The sequence below is a fragment of the Thermobia domestica genome, chromosome 10 (assembly GCF_964235325.1).
Source record: "Thermobia domestica chromosome 10, izTheDome1.hap1.1, whole genome shotgun sequence".
Classification (NCBI taxonomy): Eukaryota; Metazoa; Arthropoda; class Insecta; order Zygentoma; family Lepismatidae; genus Thermobia; species Thermobia domestica.
In genome coordinates, this window is record NC_137463.1 from 215171328 (window position 1) to 215196983 (window position 25656).

A 25656-nucleotide genomic window follows, 5' to 3' on the forward strand; every position below is an offset into this window, starting at 1 on the left:
GGCTGACCATAAAATTTTCAGCTGAAAACGGGACGGGTTCCTGCCTTTTAAAAATCATGAGAAACGAGAAACAAGTCAGTGTGTAAATTAATTCCTATTTACCTCAGCAATACCTAATACATTTATATTGTAATATAACATAATATATATTAGCTATAAAATATAAACAGCGTTTAACTTGCACTATAGTAGGACATGATGCTACCTGCATTTGCTCCTTTGCCCTAGCTCGAATCCTTGATATTACATAGGGTGAGAAGTTGACTCTTGAACTGAAGTATTCCAGAAATATTTATCAGAAGAACTTACCTTTTTGAGAATAGCTTTATTCTTCATTAGTCTTTTATAAAATTCACTGCAGCTTTCTGTGAAATTTGACTGCACGAGTAACATAGATTTCATTGTTGCAACATGTAAGAAAGATTTTTCACTTGCCCATATATTATTCATGATTGAAAAACACGCTCGACAGAAGTGAAACCAGCCAGGCACAACACCATCCCCATGTTTAATGTAGTTAATTTCTTTTCAATTCTTGCTACTTCGTTATTATTAATTATTAATACCTTTACAAGGAGTAAAGGTATTATGTTTGTTAATTTACTTCTTTCACTTGCATAAAAAGGGACAAATACTGCCGTTTTCCATTTACTGACGGGACGGCCGGGACGTCCCTAAAACGGTACTGTCCCGGTCAAAACGGGACGTATGGTCGCCCCAGGTTTACGGCATCCCCAATATTGTAAGAATAATAGATAATAATTACGGATGTTCAAACATGTGAACGTCCATGTCGAAACATTCCACTGCAAAGATTTTTTCACTTCTGTCTGCCCCCACTTCGACTGTTGATTCCGCACTATGGACTTAGCATCAAAAGTTCTTCAAGCATATTTTGCATTACATTTCACTTTGCAAATTTTGAGATGATTAACACAGAATGAGGACCGGTCTGTCTCTAGCATACTTCCTTCATCGTTCAAGTCTGAGAAGCAAGATTCAAACTCAAATTAATACAACATAACAAATGAGCAACATATTGCGTTTTGGCAGACTGACAAATATTATAATGTGAGGTTAATTTTGCGTTTTCTGTAAAAACTGCTATAAAATTGTTTCAGTAATGTTGTAATACAAATCTATAATGGTACGACATAAAAAACTATGAAAAATAACCCTAGATTTCAAATATACTCATGTAAGTATTTTGATCTTATATACAACAATATTGACCTAGTTCAGTTAATTCAGTCTTACGAATAATATATATTCATTAATACTATCGTAGTCTGAACTGTTCCAAAATTCAAGTATTTACTGAAAACTCTTAATTGGATACTTATAGAAATGGTGAAGCTCTGAACTTAAAAGAAGATAATTCACAATATGAATAAGAATTGGAATTATTCCCGCGCTTTGACAATAGAATTTTACATATACATTTGGTATTTGTACTGGTTCTTATGCCATCGTTTCATTTCTGAATATTGCATCCCTCAAGACATCTATACAACAATCCCAGTAGTTCAATGCAATTGTAAATATATTCATACACAAATTGTAGAGGGATAACTGCTCTAATTACTGACTGAACGGCTAACAGAGATGCATTATTGTTGTAGACAGTTCTTTTGTGACCACATTAAAACAATTTCCTCCACAAAACTTACCACCTTTTCGACAAGAATTTAAGGATGAACTGCCTATTCTGTGGTACAGTTATAGTTTATGGCACACATGATTCACTGCTTCGAACAAGTGGTTTGATTTCGTGATGATTCGCGCAAACTAATGACAGCAATTTTAGCCGTAAATGGAATTAATATTGTTAGTAAGATTTAATTTCCCTTTTATCAACAAGGCTATAGGAGACGTGAGATTTCAACCACATGAGCTCCCGTCAAAAACTGAACCCGAGTTTCCCACGCCAAGGGCGCGTACATTGTCCACATAGCCACAAGGGAGCACTGGAGTTAGTATAATCTTACAGCTAAGATTCATCAATACAATGATAAATTATAAAGCATGAGTTAGTTATGATTGGGTTAATGCAGCACGGTGGCTCAGTGGTAGAACGCTTACATTTAGTGCGCAGGATCTCTGCTTCGATTCTAGGCCAAGTAATTTGTGATAAGACATCATGTCCATGGGTTTTCTCGGAGTACTTTCGCTTCCTCTCACGTTCTCATTCCACGAGTTATTCCATCATCATTCACTTGCCATAATCATCATCTTTCTTCTGGGCATAATCGTGTAACGTTAAACTGAAAGACTTCATTTCACATGATTGGGATAATTCAGCTTTTGCGTGCAGGTTTACTTTTGGCGCACCACTCGAAATGATTGTTAAAAAATTAGTATTAAGTGCTGTATCGCCGGACCAATTTTAGGAAATTTTACCGGGTCAATTGGAGAATTTATTTAAGTTTGTGGGGAAGAACGAGGGAAAGTCAGGTAAGGGGAATGGTAAAAGTTAAGAAAGTGGTTGTTTTTGATGATGTAAGCGGTACTGTATGTGCAGGCAGATGGACTATTTCGCGGAAAGGTACACTTGTTTTACTATACGGATCCATAGATTGTAAAATGTACAGAAAATTTTAGGCAAGTCTTATTTGCCCATTTCATGTCGAGAACAGAACCCAACCAACCCCTGCGAGACTTCTAAACCGTTCCTACTACTACTACTACTACTTATACTATGGATCCGTATGGTAATACTGCACGCCTAATGTATTGTAATCTAACGTAACTTAATGTAATCCAACCAAAAAAATTATAATTCTTTCACTAATTTCCTTCGTATTGTCTTCTAAATGATTTGCGCTGGGCGACATGAAAATATCTCACTTGGTGTAGATAAAACTCAAGGGGGCGACCAGAAGTAATTGTTGGAAAAATACAATTCTTTTTCGATTTACGTATAAATACGGCTTCCGGATGCATGGCGTAAGAAAAATAAGAGTACTGAATATATGATTTTGTGTGATGTAATATTAGGAATACGGCTGTTTCGGTGTAGGACGTTTTGGTGCACGGATATCTCGATGTAAGGACGTTTAGGTGTGAGGCTGGTTCGGTGTAAAAGTTCCAATGTTTACACCGAAACGTCCACTCTTCAAAATAAAAGTTATTCGTTAGGGAGAAATAAATTCATGAAGCTGAAAATATAAATTAATAAATGAAATAAAAATTAAATGCTGCTCTAATTGACAGGGGTTACTTATTTATAGTGAGTCCCCTCACTTCACTCTATGTCAGAACTTCTTATATCCTCAAATGTTATAATTATGAATTGATTGGAAAAACGTTTTACGGTAATGATATATAGTAAAAAAGTGTGTGATGCATAAACATTGTGTACACCACACACACCTTATTACGGCAATAACTGTGCACAAATCGCAAAATGCTGCACAATCTTTGAAAGGAAATTTTCAAACACAGGTAGTTTTTCTTCCAAATAACCGCTTTTATATCATGCATACCCAATAAGATTAGCAAATCTAGGAGAAGAAAACTAATTATGAATCAGTGTTGGGATCTTAATTATACTATTACGGAGATGTAAATTCATGTTATAGTTGTAGAGAAGGACAGTGTCAGAAAAATGTCTCAAGAATTTTTTTTTAACGGCCTGTAGAACAGAAGAAGAGGCTGAATCCTACCAGTTGTTCCTGCATAAATAGTTTCTGTTATGAGTTACTCTTTTGTTCTTAAAATAGGTTCAAAGTTGATGAATTGTGACCACTCCACGAAGCTAATAACAAAATGGACTTTGCATTAGACGCTTGAAGAAAAATCTCTTCGAACCATGATCTCACATGATTTGATGTTAAATTTTCTGGAGTTGATGCTTTCAAAAGGATATCTTCAAATTTAAAGAGATTGTGTTGTACTACAAGGCCAAATGTTCCATTGTTTTCCTATAAAACAATTAACAGTGGTGATAACAAAACACTCTTTGCAGAAATTAAAGGCTGTATGATGTAACTACCAGTCATAGAATTTACTGACTGCCACACTTTCTAGAACTTTCTGTGTCTGTTTGTGTCCCTGTAAACACTAGAGTACGTCCCGTCTGCATTTCCAAATTAAACCGTATTGATCAGAGTTATAAATATTTTCTTTTTCAATAACATGTGTTGCTTTACATTCGCGACAAATGCATTGGCACTGCCTTCTAACTTTTTGGGCTATAGATTTAATCAAACGTCCTGTTAAAATAAGTACAGAAAGGGGTTTCAAAGCAGTCTGCACCTTTTCTCGATAGTCCCTGCCAATTATAATTGTTCTTGGCTAACTGCAGAACATTTTAAACGAGAAGACTATTTGTAATTGTAATCATTATATTGGATCCGCCAATTTGAATTTTGTAATTTTAGCGTCAGGTTCTGAATCACCTGTCCTAAAACCCTCTTTTCAGTAAGCTGGCCGTATCATTTAATCTTATATTTTAATGATTATTTTCTGTTTATGCTTGGAGATCACCTCTAACGTTCAAAGGGTGGTTTCTACCCTTAAACCCGCATCATTGTCAAAATGAATAAAAATACGTGACGATTATTTGTTGATATTCTACAAGTATGCAAAGTTTCATTCAAAATCAGTAAATTAAACTTCCGTAAATCTCCTTGTTAGTGCTGTTCAAATGGAACAAAATGTTAATTGGCGTACATGAAGTCAGAAAAAAGAAAAAAAAAATACGCCGATGTTACGAAGAGACTGAGTAATAACAATGAGACTCAATAACAATGTTAATCAGTTTACACTATTGCAGAGTGGCTACACTATGACACTTCATGGCTGTTCATTACTAGCATATGATTAATGCAATCAAATATTAGGCTATACACCAAAACGTCCTTTACAGCCAAGCGTCCTTACACCGAAACGTCTTACACCGAAACGTCTTACACCTAAACAACCTACACCAAAACATCCTAGACCCGTAATATTACCAGTGAGTAAAATCTCTACGGTTTTTCAAAGATGGATATAGCCTTATAAAATTGTTTTATATTTTTTTAAAACTTACCATCCTTTCTTTAAATAAAATGTACATATTGTCTAGCACAGTTTTCAAACATAATTTTAAATGCATGCATATAGTTACAGAGTGAGAAAGTTTTAAAACAATGTTCACGTTTCTTTATGTTGTTTGTTAGTTTGTTGAAGTTTAGAGTCTCTTTTGAGCACCGAGGCTATATTCGATCTGGATCTACTGGGTTAGAGTGTAATCCAAACCACCATAATGCGTCTCCCACCGGAAATCGAACCTTCCGTGCACCAGAGACACTCCTAGTAACCTCTAAATCAGCAGGGATAACACGTTTCTCAAAGAAATGAACGAAGTTCCTGTTTTGTTCCACCAGAATTAAAGGAATGCGTTCCATGGATTCGTGCCTATAAAATGAACAAATACCAAGGAAAGTGTGCAAATCATTAAAATGTACTTGAAAAATGAAGTAGTCATTATAGAAAACACAGCATAAATATTATAGTCATTATAGAAAACACACTTGACCAAAATATTATGACCATCTACGTAATATCTGGTAAATTTACCTTTGGTTCACAGCAATGCAACTTGGTATTGAAGCAATGAGGCCCTGGCAGATTGTTGGAGGTATCGCGCACCAGTTCTGTACACAAAAGTCATTTAATTTTTCAAAATTACTTGAATCTGACGTTCCATGATATCCCCAATTAGGTTACGATTGGGTGACTTTGTGGCTATTGCAGCAATTAAAATTCACCACTGTGGTCCTCAAACCACTGCAGCGCAATGTTGGCCTTCTGGCAATGAGCATTGTATTGCTGAAAGATGACATTACTAGCTGCAAATATATCCCACACGAATGAGATGTAGGCGTGGGAGACCCGGGTTCAATTCCCGGCGGGAGCTCATGTGGTTCGGATTCCACGTTAATCAGTAGGTCCACGTCTCATATAGCCTCGCTGCTGAATGGGACGCTAAACTAAAATCAACTCAACGAATGAAATGTACAGTCAGCAACAAAAGTATTTCCTATACTGCTATAACATTTCAACGAGTAAACGACAGTTGATAAAACTGAGAGCACTGAAACAGGCTTTTGCTGTGAATTAGATGTACAAAAAGAAAAAAAAAAAAAAAAAAACTCCATTTTGAGATTATTCTCCGTTGTTTGGAGCGTGTTGTCCAATGAGTGCTATATCTAGGTATATCATTGATACTATAATTTGTTATGTGTATAATATGTAATATTAACTTACTACATTCTATATAAGAAAAAGAAACAAAATAATACTGATCATACATGAGTAAAAAATGATTGAAATTAACTGAAAATATCGTACCTGGAACAATTGAAGGTAATAAGTTTGTTAATATTTGTCTCCATTGATGGATCTACTCCGATTCCCCATCTTTCTCGTCATTCAAACATCTCTTTCCTTCTCCACAGAAAAAGATCTTGCATACCAGAGACAGTATGAGTTCAGACCGAAGCGCGTTTAAAATTTGGAACCAGGGCTACCTTGGTTAGCTGATGCGGTAACAACTTGTCTCCGTGGACCACCTAATTCCTATTACACAAAAACTGTTGGCTAGTTGGAAACGTTTCATGTAAGAGTAGTTCAGATACTAAGACTATATGAAAAGACTATCATTGCTTGAATTTCCTTCTTCAACTCAGAAACAGGTCAAATAGACCTTTCTTAATAAGGAGAGTGTCTGGAAACATTCTTCAAGTTGAGACTGACGTTTTAATGTTGGTTCCGCAGCCTTGGAAGAAGAAACGATAGCAGACGTTATTTTGTAATTACATTGTATCAAGATGTCCAGAAATATTAGTCAGATTTCAAGATACTTCATAGTAAAATGTGCTTAGAAAACGTATTACCTCTGTAACTAGTACTTTAATTTATCATCTTCACACGTGCAGCGTAATGGTATTGTACGAAACTACCCATTGGCACATCCGGGTTCGGGTCTCGTCATAATTATTTTCTACATAAAATTTTATTGTTTAGAAAATTGCTATTGTAATTCTGTGATTGCTTTATTATTATTAACGGTCATTCCAACCCCCCTTTCATAGACTTTGTTTAAATTAGTTACGTGAACTACAATGTGACGTGTGTGAAAACTACGTTTGAATGTTGCAAGAGCTGTAACCCCAATTATTCGCCATCAACTCGTCGTGTCAGAGTGACAAAACCTCAGGAGAAGCAGGAGAGAAAGAAGTATGATAATCGTGAACAAAATCGAATTGGTATTAAGTGATTTATATGTTTCATGACCTCTATATACTGAGAAAGCGATTTTTAATATTTGTTCGTCCGTCCCAGTCTAACATGTTCACTCGCGTAGAAATCATATCGTTTAACGAATTCACACCAAATTTCAAACTTAAGATTCTCTAGGGGAGTTTCTTGAATTTTCTTCCTACCCATTATTTTATTTCACTTTAAAAAAAAAAAAAAAAAAAAAAAAAGTACTGAAGAGTTTATTGATGTTAGATAAACAAATATTTGCTTAATAACCCTAACAAATGGCTAAGTCATGTATTACGAAAAATAAAAATAAAATCATATTTTTTTTTCTTATTTCACAAAAAAAGAAATGTTTCCTTAACAGCTGCAGCATAACATGATTTAGTGTAAGGAATAGGAGCGGAAAAGTTTAGTGCACTGGTCCGTACTTTTTTTTTTAATTTTTCCTGAAGTCGTTTAGAAATTCAGCTTTTACTCCGTTTCTTAACTTTGGGAAGTTGAAAACCTATAATTTTTCTTGTACTTATTTTACATATTTTTCCTTTCAGAGGTATGTAAATGAGTAAGTAAAGTTGATATATAAGTAAAGGTATGGTGTACTTAAAATACATTCTCACAGTAAGAACTACACATGAGAATGTTCAAGCGAATAAGTGAACAATATCCAGAAGCGCTACATAGGTGTCAAATAGTGAAGCTGTTTACTATTTTGGATTCATACCTATATGAATTTTGTGTGAAGTCTGGATTCATATGGATCGGTGACTGATGAGCAGGAAAATACTCGATGTAAACCAATTTAAAAAGTTTTATTTACGTTGATACACTTTATAAGGCATTTCTTTCATAGCAACGTAGCAGCTAGTGCGCTTCAATACATTTGAAATCGCATTAAGACCCACATGTAATAGCTGTATGGTAGTGGAACTCTCAGAGATACAGTTTTTGTATATTAAAGTTATTTAATGGGATATGTTCTCTAATGTCTTCATTTTATTGTCCAGTCCATGAATCAAAAAGGAGACAATTTAGTGGTTATCATTGACACAGGAATTACTAAATCGTGCCGTAATTCAAACATCAATCAATATGTTGGTCATTTTTCCAGATGTAATACAAAGAAACTTTGTTTCGAAATTAAACCTCTAGTTGCTTAATTTTGTTTGTTACGATGTCTCCGAATATTCCAATTGGTTCCTTTAGATATACAAAAAAGGTGACTAGATAACGGTGAATAAGAATATATGTATAACATGTAGCAGTTTCGCAAATTGTAAGAGTAATTTGAAGCAACACGTTCTGTACATTGGAATTCGGTACGTTAATAACCAGACAACCTAAAGAACTGGTTAAAACAGTTCATGTTAATGATTTTCACCATGCTCGCTTTTCCTGCCTGATTCTTTGATGATTACAAGTAATATGTCAGAGTTCCTATTAGTCAGGGAAAATTATGCAGGTCAGGGAAAAAGATTGGAAATCAGGTAAATTTTATAAAATATATGTTTTCTAACATTATTTGTAGATCCATTTCAGCTTAGCCAACCATTATTTATTCCTTATTTATATGTCAACGTCATCCGACACCTGTCATGAAAGTCAGGGAATTGCATAATTGTAACTGTTGAGTTGAACCCTATATGTGTATAACTGTAAGAATATCTATGTTATTATTAGGATTGTGTGTCACTGTTGAAAGAACAAACAAAGATAGTCAAAATCTTCTAGTTAACAGCTTACTTTCTTCATATATTGTCTATATAGTACACAAATGAACAATGTATTCTAGCAGAATAAAAGCTGCCAATTATTAATGGCAGCAAACGATATACTTTTAGCGCCATAAAAATTAGTTTTTAACTATATTTTCGAAAACTATAGCTACCTAACCAACTCTATGGCCTATGGAACCCAGAGGTTCAATTCCGCGTTCACAAAAGCTCTCCACTGACTTCTATCCTTAACCAACTGGATCTGGTTTCTACTTTGTATTCCTATTTGTGCGAGATCCATCTTAATATTGTCCTTCCATCTGCGCCTAGGTCTTCCTAATGGTCATTTTCCGATTGGTCTTCCAATCAAGTCTTTGAAAGCGTTTCTACTTTCTTCCATCCTAGCTACATGACCTGCCCACCTAAGCCTCCTAGACTTCATGACCCTAACAATGTTTGGTAAATCGTATAAATTATGTAGTTTCCTCGTTATGAAGTTTCAACCATTCCCATTCCTCTTGGGTCCCAATATTCGTCTCAGGATCTTGTTCTCAAATACTTTCAGTCTACGTTCTTCCCTCAGAGTAAGCGACTATGTTTCGCAACCATACAGAACAACAGGCATGGTTATCGTTTTATATATTTTAAGCTTAAAATTACTCGACAGAATTCGCAACAACAAGAGATTTTGAACCGAATAGTAACACGAATTCCGTGCTTTAATCGACATTTAATTTCTTCGTGAATATGATTTTTGTCTGTTAATATTGATTCTAAATATTTGAAAGTATCAATTTTAACGCATCCATAATTTGCCGTATTACGGTCCAGACGCAATTCCATATATTTAGGAGCTCCCTCATGGCTAAGCGGTTAGCGTACACGCCTTTGGCGTGGGAGACCCGGGTTCGATTCCCGGCAGGAGCTCATGTGGTTCGGATTCCACGTTAATCAGTAGGTCCACGTCTCATATACCCTCGCTGCTGAAAGGGACGCTAAACTCAAATCAACTCAACTCAACTCCATATATTTAGTTTTCTCTGCATTTACTTCTAAATCCAAGTCCCTGCAAGCGTTTAATAAGACCTCTACATTTCTTTGTATTGTTCTCCTATTATCCCCCTATTAAATTTACATCATCAGCATTCGCCATAACCTGGTGAACACGTTCAACTCTAGGCCCTGGTTGCTATCTTTGATTTTCCTTGTAGCGTATTTCAGGATAAAGTTGAATAATAATGGCGACAACGCATCTCCTTGTTTCAGGCCATTCTCGATGTGAAAGGTCGTGGACAAAAATTTTCCTACTCGGACTTTACTTTGGGACTCATTTAAACATATCTTAATTAATCTAATAAGCGTTTTCGGTATTCCAAATTCTGTAAAAATGTACAATGTTTCTCTCCTAACCGAGTCGTAAGCCTTTCTAAAATCCATAAATAGTTGATATGCGGGATATTGTATTCCCACTTCTTTTTGGGTATTTGTCGAATGGTAAATATTTGGTCGATAGTTGATCGATTTCGTCTAAATCCGCACTGATAATTTGCAATAATTTCATCTTCGTATAAGGTCAATGTTGGTAATAGAATGTTTGATAGGATTTTATAGGATGTTAACAAAAGAGAAATGTCTCGATAATTATTACAGTCAGTTTTGTCGCCTTTCTTGTGAATTGAAACAATGATCGATTCTTTCCACTCTTGTAGCAATTCTTCCTTGTTCCAGATAAGGAGAATGAGTTTGTATATCTTGTTCCACAATTTTTCGCCTCCAGCTAAAATTACCTCAGCCGGTATTTCGTTTACACCCGGAGATGTGCGTTTCTTTAATTTCTTTATCTATTTCTATTTCTATTTCTATTCGGCTAGGTTCTGGAATATACGGTTCTGCGGTGTGTATCTCTCTTTCTCAACGCACATTAGTTTTTGGCTGCGTGTTAAGCAAATCGTCAAAGTAATCTCGAAATTGGAATTTACCTTCAAACATGTCATTTTGTTCAGGTCGATGTCGTCTATCGATTGATATATCTCATCTTTGCACACATTCGTAAAGTACTTGTAGCAGGTTAGATTCTACTAGACATACGAAGAAAGCATCCGTGTCCTTTGAAGAAACCTGCAGGAAACATTGCAGGGATGCAGGAAAATTCATCAGTATGTGAGTGAATTCCCAGTAACTGGCATATTTCTCTTCCAGTGTGGTCAAATACCTTAGATGCTCTTTCTGTATTGAAATCACATACTGTTCAAATTTAATTGACTGATACTAATGCTACTTATCATTTTCGTCAGTGCATTGTTTTTGTGAGCAACAACATACCAAAATCCATAGACAATCACTGTGAGAATAGCAAGAAAGCAGAAGCTGGAGAACTTACGTGCTATGCACAAAAGGTCTTAAAAGTTCAAACGAGCAGGAGATGAATTCAAAAAACGTTCCAAACGTTTATTAGTGACTTAATATTAGTTTTCAGTTTCATGTAAAGCGTTGGATTCCCTAAACGTCCTGTCCAATGCTTTTTGTATAGGGGGCAGTGATTTTACAATGTGATTTTATTAAAACATTATTAACTAGCAACCAGGGTTGGCTGGTTTAAGCCAGATGGTTTTAACCTTGGTTTAAACCAGCTGGTTAAAAAAAAAAAAAAAAAGAAAAAAAAACTGGTTTAAACCAAAAACGAAAAATGTTCGTAAAAGTCTAAGTGTTCGTAAAATCTTGATGAACACACATTTGTGGGATATCAAGTTTCACTCCCGTATATTATTTGTATTATATTCGGACCTAAATTCCACATTCATTACTCAAAGAGACTATACTACAATAGCAACTTTTTTCTGAATGTTTCTTTTGATTTTTTAAATATTTTGTTATTATTGTTATGCAATTGCATTCAAAGAAAAATTCTAAATATTTTTTCGGTTTAGTAACGTTTACTATTGATAAAATACATCGAAATGCCGTACTTTTTTTTTGGGGGGGGGGGGGATTATCCAAACCCCACGAGAAACATTTATTGAAATCAGAAATACATTTGGTCTCTATGTATAAAAGGGTCAGAGCCAAAGTGGATTCAAATAATTCGTATCTTTATTCACTTTTGTTACTAATATGCAAATTAATTCGGTGTATTTCTTTAACTTGAACTAATAAAAGTCGTAGTGAACTAACTTGGACTAAATTAGTTTTTCTGTACTCTGCAGTATTTTGAAATTGTCCATATATAATTCTGTATAATGGTTTCACTTGTGCAACTGTTTATCTTTTTGTCCTTCTGAAATGAGTCTTGACAATTATATTAAATTATTTAAAGACCAGTACAACGTATTTTTATCAGGAGTCCTTCGTGAGTGAGTCGGCAGACGTATCACCGATGGCCAATTAGTCCCGGTTTCGAGTTCAAATGGAGGACAGTTTCTCTCGGATGTAAGCTGAGAAGCGGTTTGGATTCAGCTTTAAGCTTATGTGACCCCTTCCAGCATAACCCGGTTGTTGCATAATAACACCAAGGCGAAATAAACTTATTTCTGTCCATATGTGTTACAAATACATAGAGCAAATTATTTAAAAAAAAAAAAAAAAAAAAAAAGAATAAAAACCATGGTTTTTGCCAACCCTGCTAGCAACGCCTTACAGTTCACCAATTGCCATTTCTGCGAACAGTAGTAATTTTTATCTTTTAAGAAAATTTACATCTTCAAAGGAGATACAGTAGTGTACCCAGTAAGATATCATCCTACTAACCTGAAAACTCGGGTTCTATCCCAGGTGTTGTTTACAATTTTTTGTTCTTATATTTTAGGGCCGCGGTGGCTCAGTGGTAGAGTTTTCACCTCTGGGTTTCGAACCCAGCTCGCGGCCAGTGAACTTCGTGGTGGTCAAACACCATATGTATGTTTTTTCGCGGGGTTCTTCCATATCTTTCCACTTTCTTCATTCCACCATTTCATTCATTTCTCATCATTACCGTCTCCTTTAGCCTAGCCGGTATAATCGTGGAACGTAAAGCATAAAAATTTTATGTTCTTATATCTTCGTTATATTGCAGACCTGATATTCACCCAGCCTCTTTAAAATGAAATCTTTCGAAAGTCAATGGAACTAAAAATGCAGACGAAAGGTGTTGACTACAGGAATTGCAAATTCTAAAAGGCTTTTCGAACTGACCAGAATATGACAATTATTACCAGGACGAAGCAAACTGGTTGTGCAGAAAACAGGTAAACAATATAGGTATGATGGAATAAAACTCGTGTTGTGTGGGTACCATTACTCATGAGGACTAGGACAGTGAATCTAAAAAGCCACGACATCGATTCGTATAGCAGTAAACACTGTCTTCCGTCAAGGTCATGTTTGCTCTCTTGTGTATGGTTTACTGCTAACACGACGAATTAATCATGATTTTCAGATCATCCAGTTAATAATGACTAGCTGTGGAGAGTATATAAATTCATGTCCTCTTCATTGTTTTCTGAATGAAAACAAAATGTTCCATGTGGATTAACTGGATTGTAGCTTTTCAGCTTCCCAAGCCAAGAAATGGAATTAAAACAAGTTGAATTTTTATACGTCTCCAAGAAAAATAAATAAAAGATATGGGCCAGCGCATAAAACTTTCCCAGCTTCTATTCTTTACACTAAACCACGTTATGCTGTAGTTATAAACGAATCATTTTCTTGTGAAATAAGAAATTAAATTATAAGATATGTTCAGGAACTTTCATGAGGAAAGAGTCTTACCCTCAAAATTAAACTTACCCCTTTTAGATTTTTCATAACAGATGACTTTATACCTTTGTACGGTTATTAAGGAAATATTTGTTCATCTAATTTCAAGAAAATCGCATGAGTCGTATTTGAAAAGAAAAAAAAAAAAACTCAACCCGAAGAGTTAACCTATTGTGAATATTCTCGTAGGAAGTAAGTTATTCATGTATAGAGTTTTTAATGGAATATTTATTTATGAAATATGAACAAATTCACGTGAGATGTTTTTGGGAAGATCGTCCGAAAAAACTGATCACAAAGAATAAAATATCTTAGGTCAACTTTCTTCAAGGACAAATGAATTGTGTCATATTGTCAGGGTGTTAATCCAATATTTATTTATGAAATGTGAACAAACTTACTTGAGTTAGTTTTGAGACGACATTCCGTCCCAAAACCACAGCTTCCCGCAGATCTGTTCAGAATAAAAAAGTTATACATTAGTACATTATGAATGAAATATATATTTATGGAAGTTAAACATAATTGTCTGAGTCTATTTCGAGAAAATCGTCCAAAAAGTACTTAACTCCACGAATTAACTACCACTCATACAATCCCCCCCCCCCCCCCAAAAAAAAGAAAAAAATCTTATACTATAGTATAGAGTTGATCAGCGTAATATTTATATGACATCATTAGAGCCGTTTTCGAGAAAATCGTTTTTTTTTTTTTTTTTCACCCTTTAATAACCATTTATATTTGGGGAGGGAAGAAAATCAAGGAATTCTCCTAGAGAATTTTAAGTGTAAAGTTTGATGTGGATTCGTTTAACAATATGATTTTTAGGCGAGTGAATCACGTTAGATTGGGATGGACGGACGAATATTCGAAATCACTTTTTCGGTATACAGTGAAACATATAAATCTGTTGAAATCTCGATTCGATTATTTTGTCGGGATCTTCATACTTCTCTCTTCTGCTTCACAATAGATTTTGTCAGTCAGACACGATTGAATTTTCTACAAATAATTGGAGCTATAGCTCTTGTAATGTATAAACGTAGTCACAGTTTTTATTTTACGTGACGAAAACTTATGTAAAACAGAATCCTTGAACTGATGAGGTTTGGAATGATCGTTTATAATAATAGTAAAGATTAAACAATAATAGAATTACAATAACAATTAATTAAACAATATAATTTGCTGAAGAAAATTGACACGAGGGAGATTCGAGCTCGGGTCTGTCGCTTAGTATTTTCTTATTATACCATTACGCTACAAGTCCTTTGGGTAAAGGTGTCAAATTAAAGTACTAGTTACGGAGGAAATATCTTTGCTAAGCATATTTTATCTTAAAATATCTCGAAACCTAACTAATGTTCCTGGATGTCTTGATACAATTTAAATAAATCTCATTGAGAAAGGCCTCTTTGACTTGTTTGTTAGTTGAAGAAGGAAATTATAAATAACTCATCTAATAATCGTCTTTTCAAATAAGGTCTTTTCATAGCTGTACTATTTTTACATGAAAGCTGTTCAACTAGCTAACAGTTTTTATGCAGCACCTAGTATAGTAAATGGTTGGTATATGCAAGTGGTTACCGCATCTACTTTCTACCAAGGAGGCCCTGGTTCGAATCCCTATAGGTCCGAAATTTTTAACGTACTTCAATTTGAATCTCTACGTTAGATGCAAAATATTCTCATGTGGAAAAGATAAAAAATGTTCTAATGATTGGGGATTGGATTAGGTTCATGAATGGAGACAAAAATTTACAAACTTATTTCCTTCAATCGTTTCAGGTTTGATATTTTCAGTTAATTTATAATTTTCTAACACATATATGATCAAGTTTTCTTCCCCTTTGTTCTCACATACACAATGTAGTGAAACAATACATCATCCCAGAACAAATTATAATATTAATGATATGTATCACTCATTGGACAACACGCTCCAAACAACAGATATTAATCTCAAAATGAAGAAATTTCTTCGTACATCAAATCTACAATAAAAGGCTGCTTCAGTGCTCTATAGGCTTATCAACTGTCGTCTGCTGGTTGATATGCTAGGTCTAAATTTTTTTGTATGCAACTGTCCAGACATTTGTGATAGCAGCAAAAATGCTGGGCGTGACCTAATGGAGTTATAGCAGTCAAGGGGAGAGATACTTTGCTCTTCATCTGCCAGTAGCTGGCATGATGCCCTCCAACCGTGCCTATGGATGACCATGTGAGAGTTTCCCAAGTCATTGTCATTCTACTGTGCACATCTTGAGCAGCTGTTTCCGTCGAAAATAGCGGACTGTGAACCAATTATTGATCTGATAAGACAGTATCATGGTTTATCGGACCATGGAACTTTGTGGCATATTCGTCAGTCCAATGACGATGGGCACTGCCCATACGAGTCGTAATTAACGATACCGTGTGTTTTACATTTTTACATGTGAGACGTCGGCTATATATCTAATAGTGTACAGTGAACTGTGTGCTCAGGTACACTCGTGCTCTGTTCACTGTTAAAGTCTACTCTAAGTTTTGCCACAGTTTGCATCCTATGCTGTTATACCAATCTTGAAAATCTACGACGTCCGACATCTTTAGTGAAGTCCGGCCGTGCCATATCTTGTGGTTTGATGCTGGTTCCACCCTCGCTTTCACATCTTTAAAGGACACTAACTACTGCAGCTCACGAACACCTCCGACAAGTCGCTCTATTTCTGAGATGCTCGTTCCCAACCGTCTGCCATCACAATCTGGCCCCAATCAAACTGATATATCGCTGGCTTTTCCTATTCTACGCAGAAGCATCACTGAGTAATCGAGTGAGATCTTTGTCACTGTCTGGCGAGCAGTTTTACTGCGCATATAAGAAGTAATATAATCTTGGTTGCGTTGTATGTATATTCATACGCAAGCGCACTGGTAATAATCAAAACCATCCTCGTCAGTAAGTTAGGTGAACACTTGAGATGGCAAAAATGATTCGAACTGCTAAAAGTTTTCTTAATCTAACTTAAGTGTCTCCCTTTTTCTACCACGCAAAACAGATTTGTAAAGAGCAGGTTTAGTAAGTGCTAGAAATCCTTTTGACATCTGTTCTTATCTTCTAAATAATACTATTAATTTCCTTTTATTAGGAACCGTGTCGCCACGTTTGGCCTAATCCTCGTTTCGCCTAACCAATTATCTGACACTTTTATGACAGATAAATGATAAGATTTGTGTCCACCATTTTAGGCGAAAAAAGGATCCTCGTTTGGCCTAATCCTCGTTACGCCTAAAATGACGGACAATAAGAAAAATCGTGGAAATTCAACTAGAGGGAAATTATATAAGAGAAAATTCCCTAGTATATAAAGAATTAAGAAATGCAACATATATAGATTAATATTATATTAACTATTTTCGAGGAGTTAGGATTACCAAAACTCCTTTATGTATTTACTAGGACCATGGATATATATGAATATATATGAGTAGGCGAATAGCAAAACCCGTTAAATTCACATTTTAAAATTTGTGACAAATCGAGAAAAACTGTTTAAACACGTCATAATTGTAAAATAACATTAGAAACTAGAGAACATTGAAAAATTAAGAATAATGTGTGTTGGTCTGTCGAAAGCTGTATAATCACACTAGTATGTGAATTGCGTTATTGAAGAAAATAGTTTGGATTTAACAGGTTTTGCGTATGTAAATGGAAATAACAGCTTTTGCATCTGGACGAGCGGCCATTTTTGTTGAGGCTTAAGATACAAAACCTGTCAAAAAGAAAGGGAGTCAGAGTCAGAAATCAGTATTATGCCTACTAAAATATTGGGGGGGGGGAGGATGTACTATCAACTATACATTGCACAAAATTGGCACAAATGAATATGGATACATAAATGCTACATTAATTTTGTTCTAAATTGAAAACAATGGATCCAAATATATAAAAAATTGAGTTATGTAACCTCCTCTCCATCATCATCTACTAAATGGAAATCTATATCGTCGTCGTCCTCTGGTGCATCACCATTTTCTCGGTTTTCTATTCCTCAAAAACCTCTTTGTAAAACATGAGCTTTGAGCTGTTTTCAATCGTCAAACCCTTCGTAACTACAAGCGGAGTTCATTATACCTATCCGTATACATTTCTAAACTGAATGGTGATATTTTGATGGACTAACATAGGGTGAATATTAATTAGCCAACTATCCCAATATATGAATTTGAAATATAGCAAAACAAAATGTGAAAACGTTGAGTTTGAGAAAAACAGTGGCTGAAAGAGAATCAGAAATGGTAAATATGTGGCAAAATTTTTTAACATTGTACCAGAAGCATGTTATAATTTTGAATGATAATTGACACGAGACATTTTAAGAAAGAGGTTCTGCTGAAGCTGAAGAGACTGTTTAAAGAAGAACCTAATCCAACAATGTTCTGTTCAAAGTAAAGAGTTACCCTGAAATACAAAACAAACGACTTTTAACCATAGGATAGTCCACTCACCATGTCTTTTTGGCTACATTTCGTTTCCAGTTTTTCATGTGTCTTGTACGTTTTCTAGACAATTTTGGTGTTGTCTGATAACAAAATTATGATCATCGCTGCCTAGAGTATCGTTTTCTTTCGATTTTGGGTGCATTTGTCTAGTAATTATTAAAGAAAAGCAAATAAGCACAGAAAAGTTTCACAAACAGTTAGGTTAAGACGTATAATGTCTCCATTTTCAGTCCAGGGTGCACGGTGGCTCAGTAGTAGAGCATTCACCTCCGGTGCTTGGAGTACCTGGTTCGATCCCAGCTCGCGCCGTGTGGACTTTGTGGTGGACAAACACCGTGCTCGTGGGTTTTCTCGGGGTTCTCCCGTTTCCTCCCACTTTCTTCATTCCACCATTTCATTCATTTCTCATCATCACCGTCTCCTTTAACCTAAGCGGCATAACCGTGGGACATTTTTTTCAATTTTCAGTCCAAAAATTAAAAAAAAATAAAAGCACAGACTTCAAATTCTGCGAAATAAAATTTCGAATGCTTTACGAAGAGTTGCAATAAATATTCAGATTACTAAACTAATCCTATACAGTACGAAATTTCAAATTGTTTGAAATATGGAATTAACCGGGTTTGATTCTGCTTTTCTCATGAGGTTCTTTGCAGGTTTGGGATTTAACAGTTTATGAAAACGATAATTGAAGATGGATTTAACTGTTTTTGCATCTGTTGCCATGATGGATATAACAAGTTTTGGTAATTTCACATATTTCAATCTCAATTTTCAACTAGTGAATACTATTTGGCTTTTTCTACTGAATACTATTTGGAAATAATAGCTTTCCAACTAAGGTTTCCAGAGCAACCACTATCTCATTTTTTTAAATAAAAAAGTGAATTTAACGGGTTTTGCCATTGGCCTACTCATATATCGTATATATATCGACACATTCTCTAACGATCTAGACGATTTATGGTATGGATTCCAAATCTAATAGATTTCATCTCAGCTTGAGTCTTCTATTAAAGTAAGAACTAGTACAACTTTCGGTTTCAATATTGATTCCTAAATATTAAAAATAGTAAGAGATAATGAGAAATCGTTTTTGATGAGAATTCAGCTTCCGATAAACAGGTTGAATGTCACACTATCACTCTATTCCTACCGTAAGTTATAGATATATTTGCGGTTTCGATATTGAATCTGCATAATTTGAAAATCTACAATAATTTAACAATGTAAAAAGAAACTCACATGTAAGAGAACAAGGTATAAATGTTTCCATAACTTTGCTTACTGCACCGAACACCAGTAAACCTTAGCCAAGACGGACACCTAACTGAATAAGGGGTTCAGCCGGATAGTTAGTAGACAACGTTCGCTTCATCGTATGGACTTCAGAAGCCGATAACCCACGAGGTTACTACTTGTCATTATATGTCACTACGGTTAATGTTTTACAGTGGCAACAGAATACCATGACTGGACCATAAAAACGAGTAGCATGGTGCGATGCAGGGTTGGCAAAAACCATGTTTTTTTAAAAAAAAACAATAAACCCGGTTTTTTGTTTAAACCCGGTATTTTTTGGGTTTAAACCGGGTTTTTTGTTTAAATAACTTGATGTATGTATTTATATCACATATAAAGAGAAATAAGTTTGTTTCATCTTGGTGTTATTATGCCACAACCGGGTTATGCTTAAAGCGGAATCAGACCCCTTCTCGGCTTACATCCGAGAGAAATTGTCCTCCATTTGAATTCGAAACCGGGACTAATTGACCACAAACGCGATATGTCTGCCGACTCACTCATGAAGGACTCCTGGTAAAAATACGTTGTGCTGATCTTTAGGTACTTGTTAATGTAACTGTCAAGAGTCATTTCAGAAGGACAAAAATATAACCAGTTGCACAAGTGAAACCATTATACAGAATTACATATGGACAATTTCAAAATGTTGCAGAGTACAGAAGAACTAATTTAGTCAAAATTAGTTCATTACGACTTCTATTAGTCCAAGTTAAAGAAATACAACGAGAAGAAGAAGAAATAGACTTAATTTGCATATCAGTAAGAAAAGTGAATAAAGATACGAATTATTTGAGTCCACTTTGGCTCTGACCCATTTATACATAAATAAATACCAAAGATACTTCTGATTTCAATAAATGCCTCTCGTTGGATTTGTATGAACCCTCCTCCCCCCCAAAAAACTACAGCATTTCGATGTACTTTATCAATAGTAAACATTATTAAAACGAAACAATATTTAGAATTTTTCCTTGATTGAAATTGCATAACAATAATAACAAACTATGAAAACAATCACAAAAGAAGCATTCATAAACTTATAAAAAAAATACAAAAGTTGCTTTTGTAGTATAATCTTTTTCAGTAATGAATGAGAAATTTAGGTCTGAATATAATACGAATAATATACGGGAGTGAAACGTGATAACCCATAAATGTGTGTTCATCAAGATTTTACGAACACTTACACTTTTACGAACATTTTTCGTTTTTTGGTTTAAACCATTTTTTTAAAGAGCTGGTTTAAACCAGCAAACCCTGGGACGATGAGTCTCGATTTCAATCTCATCACGCCGATAGTGATCTATAATTTGGTGCCAACCCAACGAAATCATGTCAGGTTGGAATTGTACAAGATAACGGAGACCATGTTGATTTAGAGAGTGCTTTTCTGTAAGCAATGTTTTGGACCTTTGGTACCTACTATTCACCCGTATTGCATCGAAGTATGAAGATCACCAGAGTCAACTATATCTTTATTTCTGTCATACGAGTGGAAATGGAATGTACCAGCAAGACAACCACCCTCGTAACAGATCCCGGTTGGCCACCATCTGTTTGGAGGAGCATTCAACTTCTTCCTGCTGAAACAACCACCGAGAAGCCCGGATTTCAATCTCATTGTGCATCTCAGAGACTTATACTATGGACATTCCCGGTAATATGTGAAACGAGTGGAAATTCAACTCAAAAGTTGTAATTTCAAAAGTAATAAAAAATGAAATATATTTTTCTTTTTTCTTTGTCAGTAACACATTGAGATGTTTGAATTGTGGAATTATCCAAAGAGCAATTTGTCAGCGGAGGGATTTGTCACAAATCACTCATTTCGATCACAGTTGTCCATTGTTAAGTTATGAGCAAATTTAGGGATCTTTTGTCAGATCTAGCTCGAAATAGATACAAATTTCATACGAATTGTAATTACAATAGAATCACAATCGGGTCTCTTATAATGCACTAACAGTTTTAAAAAGCGTTGAAACTGGAATGAAATCGTCTGAAAGATCAGCAAAACCTACAATAAAATAACTTTTGCACCTACATAAGAAGAAACACACAAACTATATTTCCTTTAACATACCGATTAGCAGTACCATTTGACAATATCAGATATTTGGAAACAAACTGCAAACTAAAAGTTACTTTTGAACAGCACTCACCTTTAAACAAAATTAATAACAGGTGTAACTTTTTGTGTTTCTCTTATCTCAAATATAGTCACTATACACCCTGTGGGGGTATTAATATTCTCAAAATAGAACGGAAAAATAACTGTACAATTGTCGAAACATTTTTCCGAAAGCTAATAGTTCTATTACAAATTAGTTATGGGAAAACTAATTTGTATTTCTCAGTTCTTCACATAGTAGGGAATATTTTATTTTCGAAAAATTTCCCTCCAGTTTTATCTCCACGATTTTTTTATAGTCCACCATTTTAGGCAAAACGAGGATTAGGCCAAACGAGTATCCTTATTTCGCCTAAAATGGCGGACATAAAGCTTATCTTTTATCTGTCATAAAAGTGTCAGATAATTGGTTAGGCGAAACGAGGATTAGGCCAAACGATGCAAGATCATTAGGAACACAATCATGGTCCTTAGAACAAAGTAGCCTAAAAGAATAAGAATGAGATAGAACTGCAAACCCGAGTTGTGATTCAAATCCCACTACAGTAGGTTCCATTTCATATAGTCTCAGTGATGGAAAAGGGGCGTTAAACTCCAATCAGCGAACTAAACAGCGATCTGCATTCCGGTAGATCTACGAATTTACGGTTTTAGATTCTCAATTTAATTTAGCATGTTTCAGCTCAGAAAATTAAAACGAAAAAAGCACGAAACTTTGTAGAAAACTAAACTTACGTCCAGTATACCATATGGCAAATAGAATACTCGATACCTTCACAGAGTTCCATCACAAACCTCTGAACGGTTTTTTTTTTTTTTTTTAAATCATGTAATACTGTTTTTTTTGCATAACATTACGAAGTGTATGTATCAGTCGCAGATAAAAGGGGCTTTCATAAATATGAAAATGCTAGGATTGAGATAGAAATTACCAATATATATATTATTTAAAATCATACCAAATATCCAAAGTATTTTCACATTTCTTAACATGCAAGGATCCGGTATAGTCTGATTATTATAAATGAATCATTTCTTTATTTGAGGTTTCCCAGTCATACAGTAATTCAAAAATACGCCAATTTAGCCTAAACAAACATGTAAACCAATGAAAGAAGTGAGTTATTTATAAGATTGTTCTTAAAACTGTGTTCATTATAGTGTTACCTTTAGCTTATGTAGAAGTTTGAAGTGATCTAAAGCTATGTGTAATAAAAGTGATGAATACAAAAGAAAGCCAGGCTAATATTGTCTGATTAACAATAAACGTTTTATTCTTAGTTTTTGTGTATTTGTGTTTAGTTTTACCCTGCATATTTTCTACTACCATTTATTCCTTGTCCTCAACAGCCTCCGAAAGATGGCTCACGGTGTGACCTGAAACATGCTTACTTTGGGGCGAAACTCTCTGAAGGAATCGAGGTGAGATTTTGTTTAGTTGTTCTTACAATTTCCTGGCTCTTTGTTATCTGTGTGAACGTATTGTCATTCGACAGATATCAGTTTGTACACTTCTGCTCACAGAAAGTGAGACTGGCTTCCAGATACTAAGTCCAAAAAGTTGAACCTAGATCCTTACGTCCCTCGGGTCTCCTTACATACAAGGGAAATCTAGTTTCCTTCCATTCTGTTACAGACCAATGTGCGTAGTCTCTAATAGAAATAAACCATCTGGATATTGCCTCCAAGTAAATATTCAGGTTACATGTAGAAAACAAGAACAAAATATGACAAAAAAAAAGGGGGGGGGGGAATTAACTAACTCTGTGGCCTAGGGAACCCGGAGGTTCAATGTCGCGTTCACAAAATCTCTCCATTGACTTCTATCCTTAACCAACTGGATCCAGTTTCTACTTTGTATTCCCACTTCCGCGATATTGTCCTCCTATCAGCACCTAGGTCTTCCTAGTGGTCGTTTTCCAATTGGTCTTCCATTTAAGACTGAAAGCGTTCCTGCTTTCTTCCATTCTGGCTACATGACGTGCTCACCTTAACCAACACCACCTAGATTTGAGAAGGCCAGAGTGCTGGATTCGGAGAAGCCTGTGACGTCAGCACAAGTGGTCTGGTCCAGAAATCTCAAACTTCGCTGTCACCCTTGCTGTCATCCCTCTGTTGTGGGAGGTGTTGGTATAGTTATTTATTGCGCGTCTCCCCAAAGGAAATTCCTTTTCCCTCGGACTTGCCAGAGTTTCTTTAGCTTTTAATGAGTGTGTTGTGATTTTTGTTACGTGCATTGTTTTGCTTATGTGTATATATGCTTGTGGTTATGTGTTGAGATATTCTATATATTAATTGTGGATATAGTATTCTCTACATGTAAAAGTTTACTTTTGTGTTGTGAGGAATGTTATTTTGCTAATTAAATATGTCTCATCGATGGCTAATTAAATGTGCCTCTCTAAAATGAAAACTACAACAACGGGCCAAAGGTTCACGTTTTTAAGTTTCCAGAAGAAGAAAGCCTCAAAACTAAGTGGATAAACGCGATTAAAAGAGAAGGTTTTATACCTTCAAAGTACTCCAGAGTAAGTAACAGCATATTCTCCGTTTATAGTAGGCCTTACTAAATATTATTAAGTCTATTATGTCGCAGTGGCGTCAACAGAAGTTGAGCATTGGGGACTGGAGAAAGTCTAGGAATATAGGCGCTGTCCATTTAGTTATATGAAATTAATCTATCCGTTTCTTCTTCTTCTTCTTCTATTATTATTATTATTATTATTATTATTATTATTATTATCTGAACGTTGAAAATATTAAACATTTTCTCTTTTGTCCATTTTAGTTGAAGTTCCCTTCACGTTATGCTGATCTGAGGATAATGTTAAAATTTGCAAGAAAAAACTACAAATTTACCATACTAATTAAAATCGTACAAGCTGTTAATCAAATTAGAATAGATAAACTAACTTTGACATATTTTACCCATACAAATTAATACTTTTCAGATTACTAAAAACAAATCGAAAGACTTTTCATTTTATGTGCATAGTTTAATACTTTGGTAAATATCGCTATGAAGTCAGTTTGTTATGGATTGTGGCCTTTAAAAGTGTTTTGTAATAATACTTAAAACCCATCATCTCTGAAGGAACAATAATTTTAAGTTTATTTTTCCCCTTTTTACAGTATTCACTCTTAAGAAATTGAACTTCGCTTTACAACTACTTGCAGCCTCATTTTAAACAGACAATATTTCATTTTCCTGATCTAAATGGTAATATTAACCTAAAGCATATTTATTTTATATTTGTCACATTAATCTATGAGAAACAGTTTGCTTTGAATATTTGTAAGAAATAAGATGCTGAAAGACGCATTGTTTGATTGCGAACTCAAAAATAAATGATAGTTGAAATATAGTCCTGCATATACAGTAATCTAAATTATTTGAAATTATTTAATATATATAATAATTTGCATTAATAGCTCCCTAATCCCTGAATTTTATACCTTTGAGTGCCAGGAAAGATGAGATAATTCCACAATTACTACCACTAAAATGGGAAAACAAAAGAGAGAATTAACATTAATAGTGTTTCCTTGTTGCTTCGTCCGAATCTACTTGATGATTTATATTCTGTCATTAAAATAATAATAATAATAATATACATTGCTTTGAAAACAAGGATTACTACCAGAATTATGCTCTCAGGTAACCAAACTGTTTCCTGTCCGGTGGCTCAGTGGTAGAGCGTTCACCACCGGTGCTTGGGATTCCTGGTTCGATTCCAGCTCGCGCCGTGTAGACTTTGTGATGTGCAAAATCGTGCTCGTGGGTTTTCTCGGGGTTCTCCCGTTTCCTCCCACTTTCTTCATTCCACCATTTCATTCATTTCTCATCTTCACCGTCTCCTTTATCCTAGCCGGCATAAAACTGTGGGACGTAAAACTTAAAGATTTCATTTCATTTAATAATAATAATAATAGCTAGTAGTTGCAAGTAATTTCCGTACATTCATGTCCAAAATGATTGTCGCATATCTATAACTGTCTTCTTGTAAGAATATAATTTGATAATGATTTTGC

The 25656-nt window shown here is 35.0% G+C and overlaps 1 protein-coding gene across 4 annotated transcripts in view; it reads left to right on the forward strand.

The window, feature by feature from the left end:
• Positions 1–979: 979 nt before the first annotated feature.
• LOC145662985 (uncharacterized) overlaps positions 980–25656 on the forward strand; it is a 193133-nt gene continuing 168456 nt past the window's right edge. For 3 of the 4 annotated variants that reach the window (XM_081729083.1, XM_081729081.1, XM_081729086.1), the window contains exon 1: positions 980–1198. The gene's annotated coding sequence lies outside the window, so the exon portion shown is untranslated. Of the gene's footprint in view, positions 1199–22974; positions 23047–25656 lie in introns of all 4 variants that reach the window. The other variant, XM_081729082.1, reaches the window with a different exon arrangement.